Source organism: Anser brachyrhynchus (genome assembly GCF_964034855.1).
Source record: "Anser brachyrhynchus genome assembly, chromosome: W".
NCBI classification, from domain to species: domain Eukaryota; kingdom Metazoa; phylum Chordata; class Aves; order Anseriformes; family Anatidae; genus Anser; species Anser brachyrhynchus.
In genome coordinates, this window is record NC_137704.1 from 1062784 (window position 1) to 1086452 (window position 23669).

Below are 23669 nucleotides of genomic sequence, written 5' to 3' on the forward strand. Positions count from 1 at the left end.
CACTTGCCTAGTTGATATACAGTATCTTCCTTGCAGGAATACCTTTCCTTCACACTTGACAGGAGTCGCCTCCAGAGGCTGAGAACCTGTGCCTCTCTCCCATTTTCTCTGTCAATGACCCTTTCTCTAGAGAGGGATCCCAGCTGCTTGGCTTCCTTGCCTTCTAGTTCCTGTCTACTGGCCCCAGTGTCCAAGCATCAGAGCATCCAGGTGAGAACGTGCTCACCTGGGTAGCAACTGAAATCCCTTCATATATCTTGCAACTCGCTCAGGGATAGGGATCGGGTGGTTTCTGATTCCTTTATGATTTCCATCTCTTCTTCCTGCTGTTTTTGTGATGGCTCTGCTTTAGAGGTGCCTGCTTCTTCCACTTCTCCCTCCCAGAACTTCTTAGGAGGAGCTTCTTCCCTTACTAAAGGAGCTGACTTCCGCTTCCATTGTTTTATCTTGACTATGGGGGTGACTGATACCATCGACGGCTGGCCCTCTGGTTTAGCCACCGTGTCTGTTATCTGTTTGTTGGATTCAGAGACCTCCTCCTCCCCTTGAGGGTGCTGGATAGTGTTAACTACCCTTTGATAGGCTCAGGCCAGGCCCCAGCATAGTGCAGCAAGCTTTAGTTCTCCAGCATTGCTAGGGTCAGGACATATGTCTTTCAATGTATTTATTTTTTTCATTTTTGGGGCATTCCGCACTTGTTCAGGGGTGAGGTTCAAAACCATCGGAGGAGACAACCATGACAGGTACCTGTCCATATCCTCCCACACACCTTGCCACCCACCACCACACTGTCTCAGGGTGGATTCTTGGGTGGTATTCTTAACTAACTGTTTAAGCTTAGGGAAAAAAAGAAAAAAAAAACATTCTGAAGACCTAGCAATAGGAGTACGCTAGTTAGCCATGGATGTTCACAATACTCAAAAGCTATTGTAATTGGCACATAGAGAAAGAAGGCGGCGGTACCATTCCTGATATCGTCCACAAACTGACTTCCAGAGAAGGAAAAAAAGAGACCGCAGTTGTTAATATTCTCCAAGAGATAGTTCCCAGAGGACAGAGATGATAGCTATGTAGGGCCCGAATACCAAATTAGGCTCAAGGCTGGTGCTTTACAGCACAGAGAACTGAAAAAACAAAACAAAACAAAACAAAACCAAAAAAAAACCCACCACAACTCTCAGATCTGATCTATAGTAGAAAGGAGAACACGGCACGGATCACATGGAAAACTATTAAGAGCAAATCAGACAACATTGTGACTAGCAACTGTTAACTATGATAGTTGTAAGTTCCCTCTAAAGTGCTCTGATCAAATATATTGTTATCTCAACCCTCTGAGCCCCACGTTGGGCACCTGTGGTGGTTTTACCATGCTAGGCAGCTGAACACCACAACCGCTCTCTCACTCCCCCTCCGTAGATGAGGAAGAAGAATTAAAGGAAAGAACAACTCATGGGTTGAGATAAGGATGATTTAATTAGAGGAAAAAAGAAATAATTATTAAGGAAAGATTATTATTAATTAAACAATTTAAACAATTTAACTAAACAATTAACAATTTAACTAAAGGGGGAAAAAAGGGAAAGGGGAAAAGGGAAAACTAAACAAAACAAGTAAAGGCTATGTGGAAGTGCAGAGGAAAGAAATTACTCTCTGCTTGCAACAAATGAGCGATGCTTGACCACGTCCTTGAAGCAGGGCCTCAACGCACGTAGCCGGTGTTCGGGAGGAGGACAGACGTTTTCACAACGAAAGCCCACCCCTCCCCTCTTCTTTCTTTTTCCACCTTTTGTTGCTGAGTGTGACATCATATGGCATGGAATATCCCTTTGGTTGGTTTAGGTCAGCTGCCCTGGTGATGTTTCTTTTCTCACATTTTGCCCACCCCCTAGGAGGGTTAGAGAGAGGCCTGATGCTGTGCCAGCACTGCTCAGCAGCAGACACAACACTGGTGTGATACCACTGCTGTTTTAGCTACAAGTGGAGAGCACAGCACTGTATGGGCTGCTGCAGGGAAAGTTAACATCCCAGCCAGACCCAGCACAGCGCCAAAAAGGACTGTGGTGGTTTTACCCTGCTGCACAGGTGAACTCCATCACAACACAAAAAGAATTTATTTTTCAAAAGAAGAGGGGGAGAAGAAAGTATGCTAGAAAGAAAAGAAAAAAAACCTCACAGGTTGAGATAAGGATAATTTAATTACAGGAAAATAAAAAGAAAATAAAACAAGCAAAGGCCACACAAGCACAGTATGAAGGAAAAAACCAAATTCTCTACTTCCCATCAACGAGAAATGTTCGGCTATGTCTTGGGAAGCAGGGCCTCAATACACATAGCGGTTGTTTGGGAGGACAGACATCTTCATAATGAAAGCCCCCCCCCCCACACACACTTCTCCTTCCCCTTTCCCACCTTTTATTGCTGAGTGTGACATTGTATGGTATGTAATATCCCTTTGGTTGGTTTAGGTCAGCTGCTCTGGTGATATCCCCTCCCGACTTCTTGCCCACCCCCAGCCTCCTGGCTGGCTCCTGGGGGGCTTTGGAGGGAATCTGGATGCTGTGCCAGCACTGCTTAGCAATAGACAAAACATTGGTGTGATATCAGGGCTGTTCTAGCTGCAAGTGCAGAGCACAACACTGTATGGGCCGCTGCAGGGAAAGTTAACTCCATCCTGCCAGACCCACTACAGGAGGGCATCATGTTCTTTGTGGATAATGGAAGAACAAAAAGTGTAAGTAAGAATAAAGAAAGTTTACCTGAAGTTGTAAATCTTATATGTTTTGAGTATTGACTTCTGCTTCTCTCTGAATGCTTTAGCAATTCTAAAATTAAAGTAGCTCTATGTGTTACCACAGAAAAGTACAGATGATGTAATTGTACAGCAACTTTGAAGAGCTTTAGAGGCAAATTAGTGACTGATTCTATAACACACTTAATTCTGTTAATTCTTCCATTTGTTTGAAGAAATAATCAGTATAAATGTTCATCGTTGTCCTGGTTTTGGCTAGGATAGAGGTAATTTTCCTCCTAGTAGCTGGTAGGGTGCTGGTAGGGTGCTGGTTCCTCCTAGTAGCTGGCTGGGATTTAGGATGAGAATAATGTTGATAACACGCTGATGTTTTAATTGTTGCAGAGCAGTGCTTACACCAAGCCAAGGACTTTTCAGCTTCTCGCTCTGTCCTGCCAGCAGGCAGGCTAGGGGTGCAGCAGGAGTTGGGAGGGGACAGACCCAGGACAGCTGACCCAAACTGGCCAAAGGGGTATTCCATACCATCTGATGTCATGCTAAACAATTAATATGGGGTGGCTGGCCGGGGTGGGGAGACCGGCTGCTCGGGGATAGGCTGGGCATCTGTCAGCGGGTGGTAAGCAATTGCATTGTGCATCACTTGTTTTGTACACACTATTATTAGTAGTGCTATTATTATTATTATTATTATTATTTTCCTTTCTTTTCTACCCTAATAAATTGTCTCTATCTCAACCTACAAGATTTCATTTTATTTTTCACCCCATTCTCTCCTCCATCCCAGAGAGGGAGGTGGGGGAGGATGAGAAAACTGCTGTGTGGTGTTCAGCTGCTGGCCGAGTTAAACTACTACAGTCTTTTTGGTGCCTGACATGGGGCCCGAAGGGTTGAGATAACGACAGATCTGACCAGATCGTGTTAAAAGAAAATTGTTATAAGCGTTAGACCAGTTTAATAGTTGCTAATCACAATGTTGATTTTTTTGATCTCAGGTCTGCCGTGCTTGTTTTCCAAATTGAGTTATATAGCACATTACTTACTGTATGTGTTCCCTGCTGTTGTGGTTTAACCTGGTCGGCAGATAAACACCACACAGCCGTTTGCTCACCCTCCCCCCTCCCTCTCTGGGATGAGAGAGAGAAACAGGAAAGTGAAGCCTGTGAGCTGAGATAAAGACAGTTCATTAAGACAGCAAAATAATAATAACAATAATAATAATAATGATAATAGTACTACTAATAATAATGTGTAAGAAACAAGTGATGCACAATGTAATTGTTCACCACCCGCTGACCGATGCCCAGCCTATCCCCGAGTAGCTGGCCACTTCATCCACTGTGGGTTCCTCATCCTCTTTCCAGGCCATTATTGCCAATGAGCTGGCATATGATGATGGTGCACTCTGTACAAACTTCCGCCACATGGGTCATGTACACTGGACTTCATCTGGATCTGTGGATATTTGTCCATTGTCTAGGTCCTCATAAATCACCTCCCGTATGGCTAATTCCCTTAGGTACTGGATTCCCTTCTCCATGGTGGTCCACTTGCCTGGTAGACATACAAGTTCTTCCTTGAAGGGATACCTTTCCTGCACAGCTGACAGGAGACGCCTCCAGAGGCTGTGAGATCGTGCTCCATCTCCAATTGCTTTGTCAATACATGCGTCCCTAGCAAGGGATCCCAGCCGCCTGGCTTCCCTGCCCTCTAATTCCACACAATTGGCTCCGGTGTCCCAGCACCGGAGCAGCCAGGTGACAAGCTGCTCACCTATACAGCGACCAAAATCTTTTCGCACATCTCGTAGCTCACGCTGGTATAGGGTTCGGGTAGTTACTGTTGATTTTTCGACATCCTCATTTTCATCCTCCCGCACATTTGATGGCCCAGCCTCGTCTTCTCTATGCCTAGACCTAGCAGAAGACTGTCTGCGTTCTAAACGACCTGAATCTCTATACCATTTTTTTACCTTGTCTACAGGGGCAACTTGCACTGCTACAGCTCGTTTCTCTGACCCAGCCACAGGGTCTGCCACAGGGCTTGGAGTACCCTCTGCAGGGGCAACTTGCACTGCTACAGCTCGTTTCTCTGACCCAGCCACAGGGTCTGCCACAGGGGTTGGAATACACGCTGGGCCCATCACAGGGCTTGGAGCGGCTGCAGGAGCTGGAGCTGCTGCGGGAGCTGGAGCGGCTGCGGGAGCTGGAGCGGCTGCGGGTTCCATCGTAGGGGTTGGAGTGGGTGTTGGGCCTGCCACAGGACTTGGAGTGGCCGCAGGGTCTGTCACTAGGTTGATAGTAGCACCAATTGCAGCTCGATAGGCATAGGCCAGACCCCAGCACGCTACAGTGATTTGTGTCACTTTGGAACTGCCAGAGTCATGACACCCTTTTTTCAAGCATTCTGCCAGCTTTTTAGGATTTTGCAGTTGTTCAGGGGTGAATGTCCAAAACACTGGAGGTGACCACTGCAATAGAAACCTGCCCATATCCTCCCACACTCCCTGCCACTCGCAACTATCCCGCCTCAGGACAGATCTCTGGATGAGATTCCTAAGTAGTTGTTTAACCTTAAACAAAACCTGAAGCACATTCAGGAGACATAACAATAAGAACATACTGGTCTGAACATCCCAGGGATATTCAACATCTTGGAGAACTATCGTAACTAGCTCGGAGAATAAGAGGGTGGTGAAGGAGAAAGGGAGAGTGAACAAGTAGGAAAAAATATCTCCCCCTGTCCCCTCCACAGATTGGCTCCCTGACGAAAAAAGGCAATAGGTGTAATTGTTAATAGTTTCCGAGATATGGTTTCCAAAGTATAAAGTTGACGACATTACTGAGTACAAATACCAGGTTAGGGTCATGACCAGAAATTTCATCATTTCATAAGCCATTGTTACACCGCACAGTACCATAACAATCTTAAACGAGGGCCCGGAAAGGATAAACAGCATGACAGGGAGCACATACAGTAAGTAACGTGCTATAAAACTCAATTTGGAAAACAAGCACAGCAGACTTGAGATCAAAGCAATCAACATTGTGACTAGCAACTATTAAGCAGGCCTAATACTTATACCAATTTTAGTTTAACACACTCAGGTCAGATCTGTCGTTATCTCAACCCTTCGAGCCCCACATTGGGCGCCAAAAGGACTGTTGTGGTTTAACCCGGCTGGCAGCTAAACACCACACAGCTGTTCGCTCACCCTCCCCCCCTCCCTCTCTGGGATGGGGGAGAGAAATGGGAAAAGTGAAGCCTGTGAGTTGAGATAAAGACAGTTTATTAGGACAGGAAAATAATAATAATAATAATAATAATAGTACTACTAACAATAATGAGTACGAAACAAGTGATGCACAATGCAATTGCTCACCACCCGCTGACCGATGCCCAGCCTATCCCCGAGCAGCTGGCCCCCCACCCCGACTAGCCACCCCTATATATCATTTAGCATGACGTCAGATGGTATGGAATACCCCTTTGGCCAGTTTGGGTCAGCTGTCCTGGGTCTGTCCCCTCACAGCTCCTGCTGCACCCCTAGCCTGCCCGCTGGCAGGACAGAGCGAGAAGCTGAAAAGTCCTTGGCTTGGTGTAAGCACTGCTCTGCAACAATTAAAACATCAGCATGTTATCAGCACTCTTCTCATCCTAATCCAAAACATAGCACCCTACCAGCTACTAGGAGGAAACTTAACTCTGTCCTAACTGAAACCAGGACACCTGTCTTTCTGCTTATCGTTTCTGGGGGCTGGTAAAGGGTTATTATTTTGCTGTACTGTGTAACACTGGCTTATGATTTGATAAAATTACTGTTCAGGAGACTAATCTGGTATTTGTACTCAGCACTGACATCAGCTCCATACTTCGAATACCCTGTCTCAGAAACTATTAATAATTACACCTTTTGCCCTTTTTCTTCAGGGAGTCAATCTATGGAGGGGACAGTGGAGATGGGTTTTCCCACTCGTTCACTCTCCCTTTCTCCTTCACTTCCCCCTTCTCCTCCAGGCGAGTTACAATAATTCTTCAAATCTTTGAATACCCTTGGGATGTTCAGACTTATTGTTATGTCTCCTGAATGCGTTTCAGGTTTTAAGGTTAAACAACTACTTAGGAATGCCATCCAGAGATCTGTCCTGAGGCAGGATACTTATGAGTGACAGGGAGTGTGGGCAGATATGGGCGGGCATCTAGAGAAGTGGGCACATCCGGTGCACTGGCAGCAATATCACAGCAACAGAGACTCCCTGATTCTCATCCATTAGCTAATTGGTCAACTGGAGAGCCAATGGAATGATCAGCAAGACTCAGTCACCCTTTAATAGTCCCATATGGCCAGTGCAAAAGTCTAATGGTGAATGGAGGCTAACAGTGGACTATCGTGGCCTGAATGAAGAGAGCTGGGCAATGACCTACAGTATGAAGTTTAACAAGAGCAAGTGCCGGGTCCTTCACCTGGGAAGGGGCAACCCTGGCTATACGTACAGACTGGGCGACGAGACGCTGGAGAGCAGCCCCGCAGAGAGGGATCTGGGGGTTTCGGCTGATAGTTGAATATGAGCCAGGAGTGTGCCCTGGCAGCCAGGAGGGCCAACTGTATCCTGGGGTGCATCAAGCACGGCACTGCTAGTCGGTCGAGGGAAGTGATTGTCCAACTCTACTCTGCACTGGGGCGGCCTCACCTCGAGTACTGTGAGCAGTTTTGGGCACCACAGTAGAAAAAGGACGTGAAACTACTGGAGAGTGTCCAGAGGAGGGCTACAAAGATGGTGAAGGGCCAAGAGGGAAAGACATATGAGTGGCTGAGGTCACTTGGTCTATTCAGCCTGGAAAAGAGGAGGCTTAGGGGAGACCTCATCGTGGTCTACAACTTCCTCATGAGGGGGAGCGGAGGGGCAGGCGCCGATCTATTCCCTCTGGTGACCAGCGATAGGACCCGAGGGAATGGAGTCAAGCTGCAACAGGAGAGGTTCAGGTTGGATATCAGGAAAAGGTTCTTCACCGAGAGGGTGGTCGCACACCGGAACAGGCTCCCCAGGGATGTATTCACGGCACCAAGCCTGTCGGAGTTTAAGAAGCTTTTGGACTATACTCTCACTCATATGGTTTGAATTTTTGGGTAGACCTGTGTGGAGCCAGGAGTTGGACTCGATGATCCTTGTGGGTCCCTTCCAACTCGGGATATTCTATGATTCTATTCTATGATACTATGAACTCATGCCACAGCTGAGTGCTGCAGTGCCGGACATGCTAGAACTCCAGTACGAACTGGAATCAAAGGCAGTCAAGTGGTACGCCTCAATTGATATAGCTAATGCATTTTTCTCCATCTCTTTAGCAGCAGAGTGCAGGCCACAGTTGGCTTTCACTTGGAGGGGCGTCCAATACTCCTGGAATCAACTGCCCCAGGGGTGGAAACATAGCCCTACCATTTGCCATGGACTGATCCAGTCTGCGCTGGAGCAGGGGGAAGCTCCTGAACACCTGCAGTACATCGATGACATCATTGTGTGGGGTGACAAAGCAGAGTGTTATAAGCGAGACCACACAACTTTCTGGTCTATCGAAGATAGTATATTAATTAAGTAAGCAGGCACAAGCAAAACAGCGCTGGGCGGCTGGGGAATCTCCGCTCCACCACGGCACGCAACTTTCCCTTTTCAGTGTCGCCGTTTTATAGCATCCAAGTTCGGTTTGTCAGCATCCAAGTTCGGCTTGTCAGCATCCAAGTTTCGGCTTGTCAGGACTTGTTGAATCTTCTGAAGCTGTGCAGTTCGTTCTGTGTTCAAGGGTAGCAAAAGCAAAAGCAGCAAACAGTATTTCACAGAGTCTTTTTTACCAAGGACGTTTATCCAACACCCCCCCCCCCCACTATCTACTCGCTTAGTCTTTCCCTTAACAAGGTCGTAAATTGGAAAAACCTTATCTTCTCAGCAGATTCTCTGAATTCCTTTTACAGACAATGAACAAACACCTGCTAATTTATCACAATCCCTCCTTTTTCTTTTTCTAACATATTTTGTTCATTGATGAATTTCTGAAGCACTTGTTTGCTCAATATTAAAGTTTCTGCGTCATCCTCCTCCTGTTCAAGAGATTCATATTTCGCACGCACAAGCATAAGGTGAGCTGCCTCTAATCGTTTTTTTTTACAATCGCGATTATTTGATTGAATATACATGGTCCAAAAGTTAGTGTAAATATGAGCAGCAACAAAGGTCCTGCTATAGCTGATAGCAGTGTAGTGAGCCAAGGTGAGTAATTAAACCAGGATTCATACCAGTTTTGGTGGGCTTCATTTTCCCTTTTTCGTTTTTCTAGCCCTTCTCTCAATTTAGTCATTGTGTTCCTTACTACTCCAGTATGATCAGCATATACACAACACTCCTCTCTTAGGGCTGCACACAGTCCTCCTTGTTGTAGAAAAATCAGATCTAATCCCCTACGATTTTGTAGTACTACTTCAGATAAGGGTCGCACAGATTTCTCTAAAGCTGATATAGATTGCTCGATACGGGCCAAATCCTCATCTACAGCAATGCGTAGAGAGGTAAATTCTTGGCTTTGTTTTACCAGAGAGGTAATTCCAGTTCCGGCTCCTGCAGCCCCCAGAATCATCAGAGTGGCTAAAGTAACAGCCGTAATAGGCTCTCTCTTCCTGAAGCGGTTTTTTGCCATAGCACGTTGAACGTACATATACTCTTCAGAATGGTAAAGAATCCTAGGTATAATTACTACCTGTACACAAAAATCATGTGAAGAGTTGAACAATTTTAAGGATAGACATGGTGTTATCCCCAAAGACGAACATACCCATCTAGTGTTCTTTGCAGGAATTAACCAATTATGTGACTGATGCCCATTTTCAGTAATGTTACATAAATTTCTCTTCCCATTTGGGACTGTCCCCACACATCTACCTTTTCCCGTGACCTGAGTTAGTGTTATCCCAATCTCCTGTCGCCAGCTACATTTGTAGGGACTAGTTTCGTTCGAGTATTCAGGGGTCCCCATATCCCCTACTGCTTCGTAGTACGGAGGCCTAATATCAACACACAGCCAACACCCTCTTGTTATAGCCGGGTTGGTTTGATTGAGCACTTGGAAGCTAGCATTTATGACTTTCCACATACCGTTTATAGGGGCAATCATATCTCCCTCGGTAACACTGGGGAATTGGGCCAAAGGGGGTGCTGTTTCGGTCGTACTTATGCTTTTGTTAGACTGTGTGAAGCAGGGCACCGTATTAAGTGGTCCCAAACTTCGGTTGGACCCCACGGGTCGCGGTGCCTCTGGTGGCCTATTTTTCTTAATTAGAATAAATCCTCCTCTGTCGCTTCCGTGCTCATAATATCGTATTCCCCAAGTTTTTCCAAAAATCCATCCCTGATCCGTAGGGTTAGTTACATTTATCCATAAAAACGTGCAGTTTCCCCTAATGAGGGGAACCCCACGTATCCACCTTGTTACCCTGTGGTTTACACAGCCCTTAGGTCCAAATTGGACAGCTAAATATTTGTCTTTTCCCCCACCTGGATTCCATGCTGAGGCAATAGTCTCACATCCCCAGGAAGCGCAAAAATACTGAGTTGGGGCATTACAGTAACTTTTTCCTGGATGGGAGGCTGGACAAAGATAGAAATCTGATCGATTATTGCACGGTTTTACGGTTGTTATTTTGCAAAGGTCTGTCTTAAAACTGGGGGCACCAGCCGTAATGATTTGTTGTACCATAGTGGTGTCTTCCGCTCTCATCAGACTCCACTGGAAAGGCTGGTGTGGGTGGTGTTGAGTCGCTATGCAGGAGGTGATTATTGCGAGGACCCCCAAATACCAATAGGAATGACCGAGACCCATCTTTCCCCACTAATTCACTCCTCTGCCTTGCTCGTCAGTTGGGTTGCGACCAACTACGAGGTTTTAGTTCTTCTCGGCAGCAGTAGTGTTCTTCAGGGGAGGGCCTTTGCCTTAACCCATGATACTTATCGGGTCCGTCGCAGGGTGAGCTTCAGGTCCTCAGTTCTCGGAGCAATCTCCCACTTTTCGTCATGGATCGGTCCTTTAATACGACTGGCGTGTGTCCATCCCTTTTCCGCAGTTCGAACGGCAGTTTCTGTAGTGAGCAAAACAACATAGGGACCTTCCCATTGTGGTGTCAGTGAAACTTCCTTCCATGTTTTGACCAAAACTTTATCACCTGGCTGTATGTTATGTAGTGCCAGGTCCAACGGAGGGCTCTGTGCGATTAAGCCCTTCCTCTGTAATTCCCTTCTCCGGTTCATTAGCTGTATTAGATAGGGCCTGATTTTATCATCTTGTAAACGAGGGTGATCAAGAGGTACCTCTAAATCATAAGGCATGCCATATAGCATTTCAAAGGGTGAGATTCCCAGGTCAGCCCTGGGTTTAGTACGTATGTTTAACAAGGCTAACGGCAAGCATTTTATCCAAGAAGTCTTTGTTTCTAACATGAGCTTAGTAAGTTGTTTTTTAATTTCTCCATTCATTCGTTCTACCTTTCCTGAACTCTGAGGATGCCAGGGAGTGTGATATTCCCATTTAATTCCTAAAGCTTTCATGGTATCACGGGATACTTTTGACACAAAGTGTGGTCCCCGATCAGAATCAATTGTTTCTATTATCCCGTATCTAGGTATGATGTTTTCTAATAATATCTTTACCACAGTTTGCGCTGTGGCCCTTGCCGTAGGGAATGCTTCAACAAAGTTTGTGAGATGGTCTACAATAACCAATAAGTATCTATATCTCCCCGTTTTTGGAAGTTCAGTAAAGTGCAATTGAATCTTTGCAAAAGGCCGATGTGCCAATTCTCGTCCTCCTCCCGGGACCCTTTTTTTCATGTGTTGAGCATTTACCCTCCGACAAGTTATGCAATCATTTACGATTCTCTTTGCTATATTATAAATCCCTATACACATATAATATGTGGCAAATTGATCCACCAACGCCTGAGTACCCCAGTGCGTCTGTTCATGAAATCTCCGTAGCACCCTCATAGCTACTGATTTTGGTAACACTTCCCGTCCATCGGGCAGTACCCATTTCCCTTTATCGTTTTCTCGAATCCCCATCTGAGTCATCTTGTCCTTTTCTGTGGTAGTGAAACAGAGCAGGGGGAGGGGAATGGGTTCATTTGACCACAGGGAGTTAGCCGGCCCGCACTTGTAGCAGTTTTTATAAGGCGGGCTCTCTTCCTCAGAGCAATTGCATTCAATCCCATCCACTCCCCATTCACTCCAGCAATCATAGCATGGAAATTTCTTCAAATCCTCCCCCTTTCCACAGCTCGGGCAATCAGCCCTTTTTGTCACCTCATATACACACAGGAGTGCTGCCCGTTTGGCCTCCTGGTCTGCCAAATTGTTTCCCCTAATTTGAGGGCTTGTTCCCTTCTGATGTCCCTTGACATGTACCACAGCGATGTTTTTTGGTTCCCTTACAGCTTGTAGCACTTGGGTAATTAACTCCTCGTGAACCAGCCCTTTCCCTTGAGAATTAATTAGTCCCCTTTCTTCCCATATTTTTCCAAAGGTATGGATTATTCCATATGCATATTTAGAATCCGTGTATATTGTTCCACTTTTATCTTTCAGCAATTTCAGAGCTCTTAGCATTGCATATAGCTCGCAGGCCTGTGCTGACCAGCTCGGGCTCAAAGGGCCTGATTCTATTACCTCGAATGTTTTTCCATTAACCAATGCATATCCCCATTTTCTTTTCCCTTCAACTACCCTCGAGGATCCGTCTACATATATCTGTTCCCCTAAGGGTAACTCCACATCTTCCAAATCAGGTCTCAATTTTACCTGCTCTTCTATATTTCTAAGGCAATTATGTTCAGGCTGCTCGCTCGGTTCACCATAAAGGAATTGGGCGGGGTTCTGTACTGAGGTTGTTTCTAATGTTAATCTGGGTGAAGATATTAAAATTCCTTCATATTTTAGCAGCCTTGCATCTGTAATCCATTTTTCAGCTTTCTGTTGCAACACCCCACGTATATTGTGGGGGGATATAACTCTGATTTCTCCCCCGAATGTAATCTTTTGAGCTTCCTCCACTAATAGGGCAGCTGCCACCACTACCTGCAAGCAGCTGGGCCAACCCCTACTAACGGGGTCCAATAATTTAGATAAATAGGCCACAGGTTTTTTACTGCCTGCCCACTCTTGGGCAAGCACGCTGTAAGCAGTTCCCTCTGTACTATTTACGAACAAGAAGAATGGTTTCTTTAGCTCTGGGAAGCTTAAAACTGGCGGATGCACAAGCTCTTCCTTTAATTTTTCTAATTGCTCCTCATCTTCTTTTGTCCATTTGAGTAATCCATCCTTATTCAGCTTGTTATATAAAAATTTAACCTGTCCACTGTAGTCTTCTATCCATTGTCTACAATATCCGGTCAATCCTAACAACTGCCGTACCTGCCTTTTAGTAGCTGGGGCTTTTATCCCTAGAATTCCTTTAACCCTTTCAGGATCCAATCCTTTTGTCCCTTTATTTAACAAATGACCCAAATATTTCACTTTCTCTTCTACAAACTGCAATTTTGACTTAGACACTTTTAATCCCCGTGACCCCAAAAAATTCAGCAGGCTAATGCTAGCTTGCCTCACGGCATCCTCATCTTTCCCTGCTATTAGCAGATCATCCACATATTGAATCATTGTTGTACCCGGTATCCTATTATATTCTTGTAAAATTTGCTCTAAGGCTTGCCCGAACAAGTTTGGGGATTCTGTAAAACCCTGAGGCAAAACTGTCCACCTCAGCTGTTGTTTTCTATGTGTGTCTGGGTCCTCCCATTCAAAAGCAAAATAGTCCCTAGATTTCTCGTCCAGAGGGCATGCCCAAAATGCATCTTTCAGATCGATCACACTATACCATCGATCGTCCGGATGTAGTTGGCTCAACAGGGTGTGCGGGTTTGCCACCACATGGAACCTGGCAACAGTTCTTTTATTAATTTCCCTTAAATCATGTACTAGTCTGTATTTACCATCTTTCTTTTTTACTGGTAAGATAGGAGTGTTAAAAGGAGACATACAAGGCTCCAACAGCCCTTGCTGCAATAATCTTTGGATCTCGGGTTTCAGTCCCCTCCTTCCTTCTTCTGAAAGAGGGTATTGTTTTATCCTAATCGGTATTTCTGGTTTTTTTACAGTTACTTTGAAAGGTCTTATATTCAATTTCCCTACGCTTTTTGAGGTATACCAGACTTCAGGATTAATATTCGCTTCGTCTTCTACTCGAAGCGGGCACAACTTAATTTCTAACCTTTTACCTATCACTTCTAACCCTATTCCTAACTCTATTATTAAATCCCTACCTAACAGATTATATTCGGCCTCCGGTACTAGGAGCAAAGATCCCTTACCCTCTTTAGAATCAGATTCAATAGTTACTTCCTTTATAACAGGGACCCCAAAGGGCTCCCCCTTTGCTCCGATCACCTGCACTTTTTCTGTAGAGGCCCTACATCCAGTGGGTAAGGTTTGAACTGTTGATCTTTCAGCCCCTGTATCTACGAGGAACTCCACCTCCTCGCGCTGGGGACCCACTTTTAGTTTTATCAAGGGCTCATTTTTATTTCGGATCCCCAGCAGATAGAGCCCCTGACACCCCTATTCAGTTTTGAACATCTTCTCATCTTCCTTCTTCTGTCTGCACTCTCTTTTCATGTGACCCTTTTTGTTGCAATAGAAACAGGTCACATTTCTCTGTCCTTGGCCATTCTTTTTCTCCTTTCTGAATTTCCCATGCATGAGGCCAAACCTCCGATTCAACCCAATTCCTCTCTGTCCCTCCCGTACCGCTGCCACCATCATACGCACTTGCTTCCGTTCCTTTTCATTTTCTCTACGAACATACACCTTCTGTGCTTCCCTCAGGAGTTCATCTAACCCTCTGTCCTGCCAACCTTCTATCTTCTCTATTTTTTTTCTAATATCTATCCATGATTTTGCTACAAACTGAGCTTTGAGTAATGCCTCCCCGACCGGGGTTTCAGGATCCAGACCACTATATAACTGCAAGTTCTTTCGCAGTCTTTCTAACCATTCTGTCGGGGTTTCATCCTTTTTTTGCTGTTCATTGAAAGCTTTATTTATGTTCTGTCCCCTAGGGACAGATTCTCGTATTCCCTGAATTATGATTGTTCTTAAGTCTTGCATATGCCCTCGGTGTATAGGGTCTTGGTTGTTCCAATTGGGCTGCTGCATTGGCCACTTTACGTCTGCAGCCGGCCCCTGCTGGTGCTGCTGATCCCAAATTTGCATACCGGCATGCCTAATCATTCCTCTTTCCTCTAATGTAAAGAGAATTCCCAGGATGGACTGTAATTCCTCCCAGGTATATATATTGGGACCCAGGATTTGATCTACTTGTTCTGCTACCCCCAGTGGGTCCTCCAACAGGCTTCCCATTTCTTTTTTAAAATCTCTAACATCCCCGGAGTTAAGGGGGACTGCTACATATCCCATCCCCGGCTGGGGTCCTCCCATTGCTATTTCTCGCAACGGATACAATCCTCCTTCTAGATCAATCTTTTGATTTCTTGCCCTACTTCTAGTTATTGGCCCTTGTATCTCATGATCCGACTCCGATTCCTCTGATTCGTCTGATATTATTGGCTCGCAAAGTCCGTTAGGGACAGGGGCTGTTGGTGCAGGCGGTGGTACATAGGGTGGGGGTGGTGGTGGGATTTCTAAGTCTCTCCTCTTCTTATTCTTCTTATTCCGCCCTCCTTTTTCTTTTAGAGGGTATAAATGCGTCCTCAAATCTGAATCTATCCAGAGGTGCGCATACTCGCTTTCCTCCAAGTTAGAGGGCTCTTTGGAGTTTACATAAATATTTAAGGCTTGACATACCCAATCCTCAAAAGAACCAAACGGGGGCCAGAAAACACTGTCCCCTTTTATGGGCTTATTGCCCCATACTTCAATACTATAATAAATCATTTTAACCTTGTTCTTTCCCCGCCTAGAAGGGGAATCATTCCAATGTTTAATCATTAACCCTAACGGGCTATCAGAGGGAATGGAAGGTATCCCTATACCACTGGATTCCCTTCCCATGGGGCCAGAAGGCTTACTTTTCTTCTGCCCCATCTTCCGGAACACCTTCACACACTCACACACAACGCTTCCCCCTTTTCGTGGCCCAGTCCCTTGCGGGATGTGGGAACCGCACTACCGAGGGGCCCACACTCACTTCGTCCGCAATTGGACGTCTCGTATGTCGTGTTCCAGGATTCCCAACCCCAACCGAATGGATCACCGGCCTATACTTACTCAATCCTGAGTCTTCATTCGGTCTTCATGCACAAAGATTGCTTGGGGTTACCGGTTTTATTTGCTTGTGCCTAATTTTAGGGTTCGTCGGTGAGGGGCTCGAGTGAGGCTTTCCGTTCCAGGGGCCGCCGAAATCGACGGGGCGCCTCCCCCGAAAGGGTCCTCAGTCAATTTGCCTTCATCCGAGTCACGGCACCAAATTTGTTATAAGCGAGACCACGCAACTTTCTGGTCTATCGAAGATAGTTTATTAATTAAGTAAGCAGGCACAAGCAAAACAGCGCTGGGCGGCTGGGGAGTCTCCGCTCCACCACGGCACGCAACTTTCCCTTTTCAGTGTCGCCGTTTTATAGCATCCAAGTTCGGTTTGTCAGCATCCAAGTTTCGGCTTGTCAGGACTTGTTGAATCTTCTGAAGCTGTGCAGTTCGTTCTGTGTTCAAGGGTAGCAAAAGCAAAAGCAGCAAACAGTATTTCACAGAGTCTTTTTTACCAAGGACGTTTATCCAACACCCCCCCCCCACTATCTACTCGCTTAGTCTTTCCCTTAACAAGGTCGTAAATTGGAAAAACCTTATCTTCTCAGCAGATTCTCTGAATTCCTTTTACAGACAATGAACAAACACCCGCTAATTTATCACACAGAGGAAGTATTTGAGAAAGGGAAGAAAATAGTCCAAATCCTTCTGAAGGCTGGTTTTGCCATAAAACAAAATAACGTCAAAGGACCTGCACAGGAGATTCGGTTTTTAGGAATAAAATGGCAAGATGGACGTCGTCAAATCCCAATGGATGTGATCAACAAAATAACAGCTATGTCTCCACCAACTAGCAAAAAAGAAACACAAACTTTCGTAGGTGTCGTGGGGTTTTGGAGAATGCACATTCCAAATTACAGTCTGATTGTAAACCCGCTCTACCAAGTAATCCGTAAGAAGAATGCTTTTGAATGGGGCCCTGAGCAACGACAAGCCTTTGAACAAATTAAGCAGGAGATAGTTCATGCAGTAGCCCTTGGGCCAGTCCGAGCAGGACCAGATGTAAAGAATGTGCTCTACACCGCAGCCGGGGAGAATGGCCCCACCTGGAGCCTCTGGCAGAAAGAGCCTGGGGAAACTCGAGGTCGACCCCTAGGGTTTTGGAGTCGGGGATACAGAGGATCTGAGGTCTGCCACACGGCAACTGAAAAGGAGATATTGGCAGCGTATGATGAGTTTGATCTGCTTTGTAGGTGGTCGGTACTGAAGCGCAGCTCCTCCTGGCACCCCGACTGCCGGTACTAGGCTGGACGTTCAAAGGAAGGGTCCCCTCTACACATCATGCAGCTGATGCTACATGGAGCAAGTGGGTTGCACTGATTACTCAGCGGGCTCGAATAGGAAACCCCAGTCGCCCAGGAATCTTGGAAGTGATTATGGACTGCCCAGAAGGCAAATATTTTGGGATATCACCAGAGGAGGATTTGGCCCGTGCTGAAGAAGCCCCACTGTACAACAAGTTACCAGAAAATGAGAAGCATTATGCCCTGTTCACTGATGGGTCCTGTCATACTGTGGGAAAGCATTGGAGGTGGAAGGATGCTGTAAGGAGTCCTACACGATGAGTTGCAGAAGCTGCTGAGGGAGAAGGTGAATCAAGCCAATTTGCACAAGTGAAAGCTCTGAGAAAAATGTCAAATAATTTTCTTCAGACAGGATCTTCTGTGAAGCTATTTTATTCGCGATTGCAATGGCGGGCGTCCTGCCAATTAGGAGCGCATTTTAGTAAACATATCATAACCTTTGGACATGAGCCAGCAGTGTGTGCTTTCAGCCCAGAAAACCAATCGTATCCCGGGCTGCATCAAAAGAGGAGTGGCCAGCAGGTCAAGGGAGGTGATTCTCCCCTTCTACTCTACTCTCATGAGATCCCACCTAAAGTACTGCATCCAGCTCTGGGACCCCCAGCACAAGAAGGATGTGGATCTGTTAGAACAAGTCCAGACTAGGGCCACGAAGATGATCAGAGGGCTGGAGTACCTCTCCCATAACAAAGACTGAGAGAGCTGGGTATGCTCAGTCTGGAGAGGAGAAGGCTCTGGGGAGACCTTGTTGCAGCCTTTCAGTACTTAAAGGGGGGTTATAAGAAAGATGGAGAGAGACTTTTTACAAGGGCATGTAGTAATAGAACAAGGGATAATGGTTTTAAACTAAAAGAGGGTAGATTTAGATTAGATATAAGGCAGAAATTCTTTACTATGAGGGTAGTGAGGAACTGCAACAGGTTGCCCAGAGAAGTTGTGGATGCCCCATCCCTGGAAGTGTTCAAGGTCAGGTTGGACAGGGCAACCTGATCTAGTGAAAGATGTCCCTGTCCACAGCAGGGTGGTTGGACTAGATGATCTTTATAGGTCCCTTCCAACTCAAACCATTCTATGATTCTGTGATATCTTGTGTCTGTGCAAAGGATTGGAATAAGAAAAACAGCTACCCAACCTCGTATAGCTTGGTGAGTTACGAGAACACGAGTGTACTGTGACATCTGTATGTTGGATTGCCACGTGCATTAATCCCCCTGGCCTGCCTGCCTTCTCCTTTAGCTTTCGCTGGAACAGTGCTGTCTCTGGTCTGTTCTGTATCGCTTCTATTCCTTTTTCTAATACCCAGCATAGGAGAACACCACGTCTACTGGCAGATGGGCTTCAAGGTGGCTTATCTCCCAGGTGAGGAATATGATTGTGCTTTCACCACAAAGAAGGCTAATGGTATCCTGGACTGCATTAGTCAAAGTATTGCCAGCAGGTTGAGGGAGGTGATCCTTCCCCTCTACTCAGCTCCCTAGTACAAGAGAGAGAGAGAGCTACTGGAGAGAGCCCAGTGTAGAGTCATAAAGACGATAAAGAGACGGGAGCAGTCACTCACCAAGGTGATCAGGTCTGGAACGGACGCATTCTGCAATGGAGTGGGGGATCGTGGCATGCAAGGAATATCCTGCATCGAGGCAACTCAAGGCAGCCAAGGGAGCAGCCAGGAGTCAGAAGTCCTCACAAGGGTGGCTGACAAGGCTTGGGCAGAGGCAGGAGCAAGCCTCCCCCTCTGTCATACAAAGACAGCCCCACTAGGGAGCACAGGTGACCAGGATGGGCAAACAGGGTGTGGCGTGGAAGTTTCCATAGGCAGGGTGAGCAGGGGGGGGCAGAGTATCCCTTCCCAATCAGGAGACTGGCTCACCTATCAGCTGCTAACCTGGCAACAAATCCAGCCATGGGCTCCACCAGGCAGAAAGCTCTTGCCACAAAGAATGTGGCAACTCAGACCAAGTGCCTGCCCAAAAACACGGCTGTTCAGGTCTCAAGTTGCGGGGAGTACTTGAGCCTGTTGCTGCCATCAGAGGGTGGCAGAGATATCACCTGCGTGAGGTGTGAGCAGGTGGAGGATCTGATCAGCCTGGTGGCAGAGCTCAAAGAGGAGGTGGAGAGATTAAGGACTATCAGGGAGTGTGAGTAGGAGATTGGCTGATGGAGCAACTCCCTGCCATGCCTGTGAGAAAGGCACCAGGGTAATATACCCCAAACAGTAGTGGACCCCCTGCCCTGTTGCTGTCAGGCAGAGGGAGGGGACCTAAGAGATGGGGAGGAATGGAAACAGGTCCCTGTTTCGCATCACAGGCAAGCCCCCTCCCTCCCTACCTCACCTCCCCAGGTGCCCTTACACAATAGGTTTAAGGCTCTGGAGCCTGAGGGACAGGTGTGGTGGTTTTACTCAGGTGGGCAACCGAGTTCCACCACCGCCACTCTCTCCCTCCCCCCTTCTCAAATATGATACAAAGAGCTCGAGGTTTGAGATCAGAATAATTTAATTAAAGGGAAAGGGAACGGGGAAAAAAAAAAAAAAAAAAAAAAACAAGGCCGAGCAGAAGCACAGAGAAAGGGAAAAAAAAAGTTATTCTCTACTTCCCATCAACGAGCGATGTTTGGCCACGTCCTGGGAAGCAGGGCCTCAAAATGCGTAATGGTTGTTCGGGAGGACAGCCCCCTCCCCCACGAGAGCCCCCATTTTTATTGCTGAGTGTGACATCATGTGTTATGGAGTATCCCTTTGGTTGGTTTAGGTCAGCTGCCCTGGTGATGTCCCCTCCCCATCACTTGCCCACCCCCAACCTGCTGGCTCTTGGGGGCTTGGAGGGAGTCCTGATGCTGTGCCAGTACTATGCAGCAATGGACACAACACTGGAGTGATACCAGTGCTGTTCCAGCTACGAGTGCAGAGCACAGCACTGTGTGAGCTGCTGCAGGGAAAGGTGACTCCATCCCAGACAGACCCAGCACAAACTCCACCCCTTATTCCATAACATTTGTGTCACACTCAGGTCCCACATACTTTAGTATATAGATATTCTCATCATCATTGTTCCCTGTCCATTAAAATATGTATAGGTCTGTACTTCTTTTCATTCCATAGGCCTTTCCCCAAAATGTTCATATGTTCAAATGTTCTGTTGATGTTTTCAGCTTCATCTGTCAAAGTGGTCACTCAGGGCAGGCGAGGTTGGTTTTCTTGACACCAGCATCAGCTTAGCTCACGTCACTGTTGCACTTGCCCGGTTCCTTGCGAAGTTGACCTCTCATTGGTTCTGCAGTGTCCTCCTAGAAAACATAAATTACAGATTAGTTTTCTCTCAAGGTTAAATCTCCTTGAGGCACGCACTTGATATCCCCATCCTTTTGCATTACCCACCAGGTATACCCTGGTCCTTGGGCAAAGACAATCCCATGAGTGGGTTTGCCTTCTCCCGAGGCAGGAGCAACCCACACCGCCTTCCCCATCCACTTCCCTACATGCACTACGGGGACTTTAGCTTCTCCCACAGTATGTAGGGGTTTTGTTTCGGCAGGACCAGCATGGCTGTCAGACCCCCTGTTGTTAACTAGCCAAGTGGCTTCTGGTGGGTTTATGTCCCATTGTTTCCATGTCCCATCACCCAATGCTCGTAACATAGTCTTTAACAGTCCATTGTACCTCTCAGCCTTCCCAGAGGCTTGTGGGTGATAAGGGATGTGATACACCCACTCAATACCATGCCTCTTGGCCCAGGAGGTGACCAAATTGCTTCGAAAATGACTCCCATTGTCAGACTCAATTCTCTCTGGTGTACCATGACGCCACAGTACTTGCCTTTCTAAGCCCAAGATTGTGTTTCGGGCCGTGGCATGGTTTACGGGGTATGTTTCCAGCCACCCAGTAGTTGCTTCTACCATGGTGAGTATGTACCGTTTGCCTTGGCAGGTTTGTGGGAGTGGTCCGATATAGTCAATTTGCCAGGCCTCACCATATTGAAACCCTAGCCACCTCCCCCTGTTCCAGGGAGATTTTACCTTCATGGCTCTCTTGATTGCAGCACATGTCTCACACTCATGGGTGACCTGTGTGATGGCCTCAATGGTCAGGTCCACCCCTCGATCACGAGCCCATCTGTATGTGGCATCCCTCCCCAGATGTCCTGATGTTTCATGGGCCCATCCATCGAGCTACAAACAGCTCACCCTTACATCCCCAGTCCAGGTCCACCTGAGCCACTTCAATTTTCGAAGCTCGATCCGCCTCTGTGTTATTCTGTTGTTTGTCGGTGGCATGATTCTTAGGCATGTGGGCATCTACATGACGTACGTTTACATCCAGGTTTTCTACCCGAGCAGCAATATCTTGCCACAGGGTGGCAGCCCAGATAGGTTTACTGTTGCACTGCCAGTTGCTCTGTTTCCATTGCTGCAGCCACCCCCACAGAGCATTTGCCACCATCCATGACTCAGTGTAGAGATACAGTACTGGCCATTTTTCTCTTTCAGCAATTTCTAGGGCCAGTTGTATAGCTTTCACTTCTGCATATTGACTTGACTCGCCTTCCCCTTCCACGGCCTCCACGACTCGTCGTGTGGGACTCCACACGGCAGCTTTCCATTTCCGATGACTCCCTACCACACGGCAGGATCCATCAGTGAACAACACATACTGCTTTCTGTCTTCTGGCAACTCATTATATGGTGGTGCCTCTTCAGCACGAGTTACCTGTTCTGTCGGTACTCCGAAATATCTGCTTTCCGGCCAGTCTATGATCTCTTCCAGGATTCTTGAGTGGTTGGGTTTCCCCATTCGAGTTTGCTGTGTAATTAACACTGCCCACTTACTCCACGTAGCGTCGGTTGCATGGTGTGTAGTGGGAATTTTCCCTTTGAACATCCAATGTGACACAGGTAGCCGTGGTGCCAAGAGGATTTGTGCTTCTGTACCCACAACTTCTGAAGCAGCTCGAACACCCTCATATGCTGTTAATATCTCCTTTTCAGTTGGGTTGTAATTGGCTTCTGATCCTCGATAGCCCCGGCTCCAGAAACCCAGAGGTCGACCTCGAGTTTCTTCTGGGGTTTTCTGCCAGAGGCTCCAGGTGAGGCCATGCTCCCCGGCTGCAGTGTAAAGTATGTTTTGCACAGCTGGTCCGGTACGGACAGGCCCAAGGGCCACTGCACGAGCTATTTCTTGTTTGATTTGTTCAAAGGCCTGTTGTTGCTCAGGGCCCCACTCGAAATAGTTCCTCTTTCGAGTCACTCGATACAGAGGACTCGCAAGCTGACTATAGCCTGGAACATGCATTCTCCAGAATCCCACAAGGCCTAGGAAAGCTTGCGTTTCTTTTTTGCTAGCTGGCGGAGACATAGCCGTTATTTTGTTGATCACATCCGTCGGAATGTGGCGACGTCCATCCTGCCATTTTACCCCCAAGAACTGGATTTCCTGTGCGGGTCCCTTGACCTTATTCTGTTTAATAGCAAAACCAGCTTTTAGAAGCATTTGAATTATTTTCTTCCCTTTCTCAAAAACTTCTTCTGCTGTTTTGCCCCACATGATGGTATCATCGATGTACTGCAGGTGTTCAGGAGCGTCCCCCTGTTCCAGTGTCGTCTGGATCAGTCCATGGCAAATGGTAGGGCTGTGTTTCCACCCCTGAGGCAGCCGATTCCAAGTATATTGGACTCCCCTCCAAGTGAAAGCAAACTGTGGCCTGCACTCTGCTGCCAGAGGGATGGAGAAAAATGCATTAGCGATATCGATTGTGGTTTACCACTTGGCTGCCTTTGATTCCAGTTCATACTGGAGTTCTAGCATGTCCGGCAGTTCAGCACTCAGTGGTGGCGTGACTTCGTTCAGGCCGCTATAGTCCACCGTTAGCCTCCACTCGCCATTAGACTTTCGCACTGGCCATATAGGACTATTAAAGGGTGAGTGAGTCTTGCTGATCACTCCTTGACTCTCCAGCCGGTGAACCAGCTCATGGATGGGAATCAGGGAGTCTCAGTTGGTGTGATATTGCTGCCAGTGCACAGTTGTAGTGGCAATTGGCACTTGCTTTTCTTCAATCCTCAGCAATCCTACAGCAGAAGGGTCTTCTGGGAGACCAGGCAGGGTAGACAGCTGCTTAATCTTCTCTGTGCTCAAAGCAGCTATGCCAAAAGCCCACTGGTACCCTTTTGGATCCTTGAAGTACCCTCTCTTGAGGTAGTCTGTGCCAAGGATGCATGGAGCCTCGGGGCCAGTCACAATGGGATGCTTTTGCCATTCATTCCCAGTTAGAC

At 46.9% G+C, this 23669-nt stretch overlaps 2 protein-coding genes across 9 annotated transcripts in view; both read left to right on the forward strand.

Moving 5' to 3' along the window:
* The window catches only part of LOC308184670 (uncharacterized protein), a 176277-nt gene that overhangs the window by 103658 nt on the left and 48950 nt on the right, over positions 1–23669 (forward strand). The window lies entirely within an intron of this gene.
* LOC308184666 (homer protein homolog 1-like) overlaps positions 1–23669 on the forward strand; it is a gene marked incomplete at its 5' end in the record, with an annotated part of 238995 nt that overhangs the window by 43961 nt on the left and 171365 nt on the right. The gene's annotated exons all lie outside the window — the stretch shown is intronic.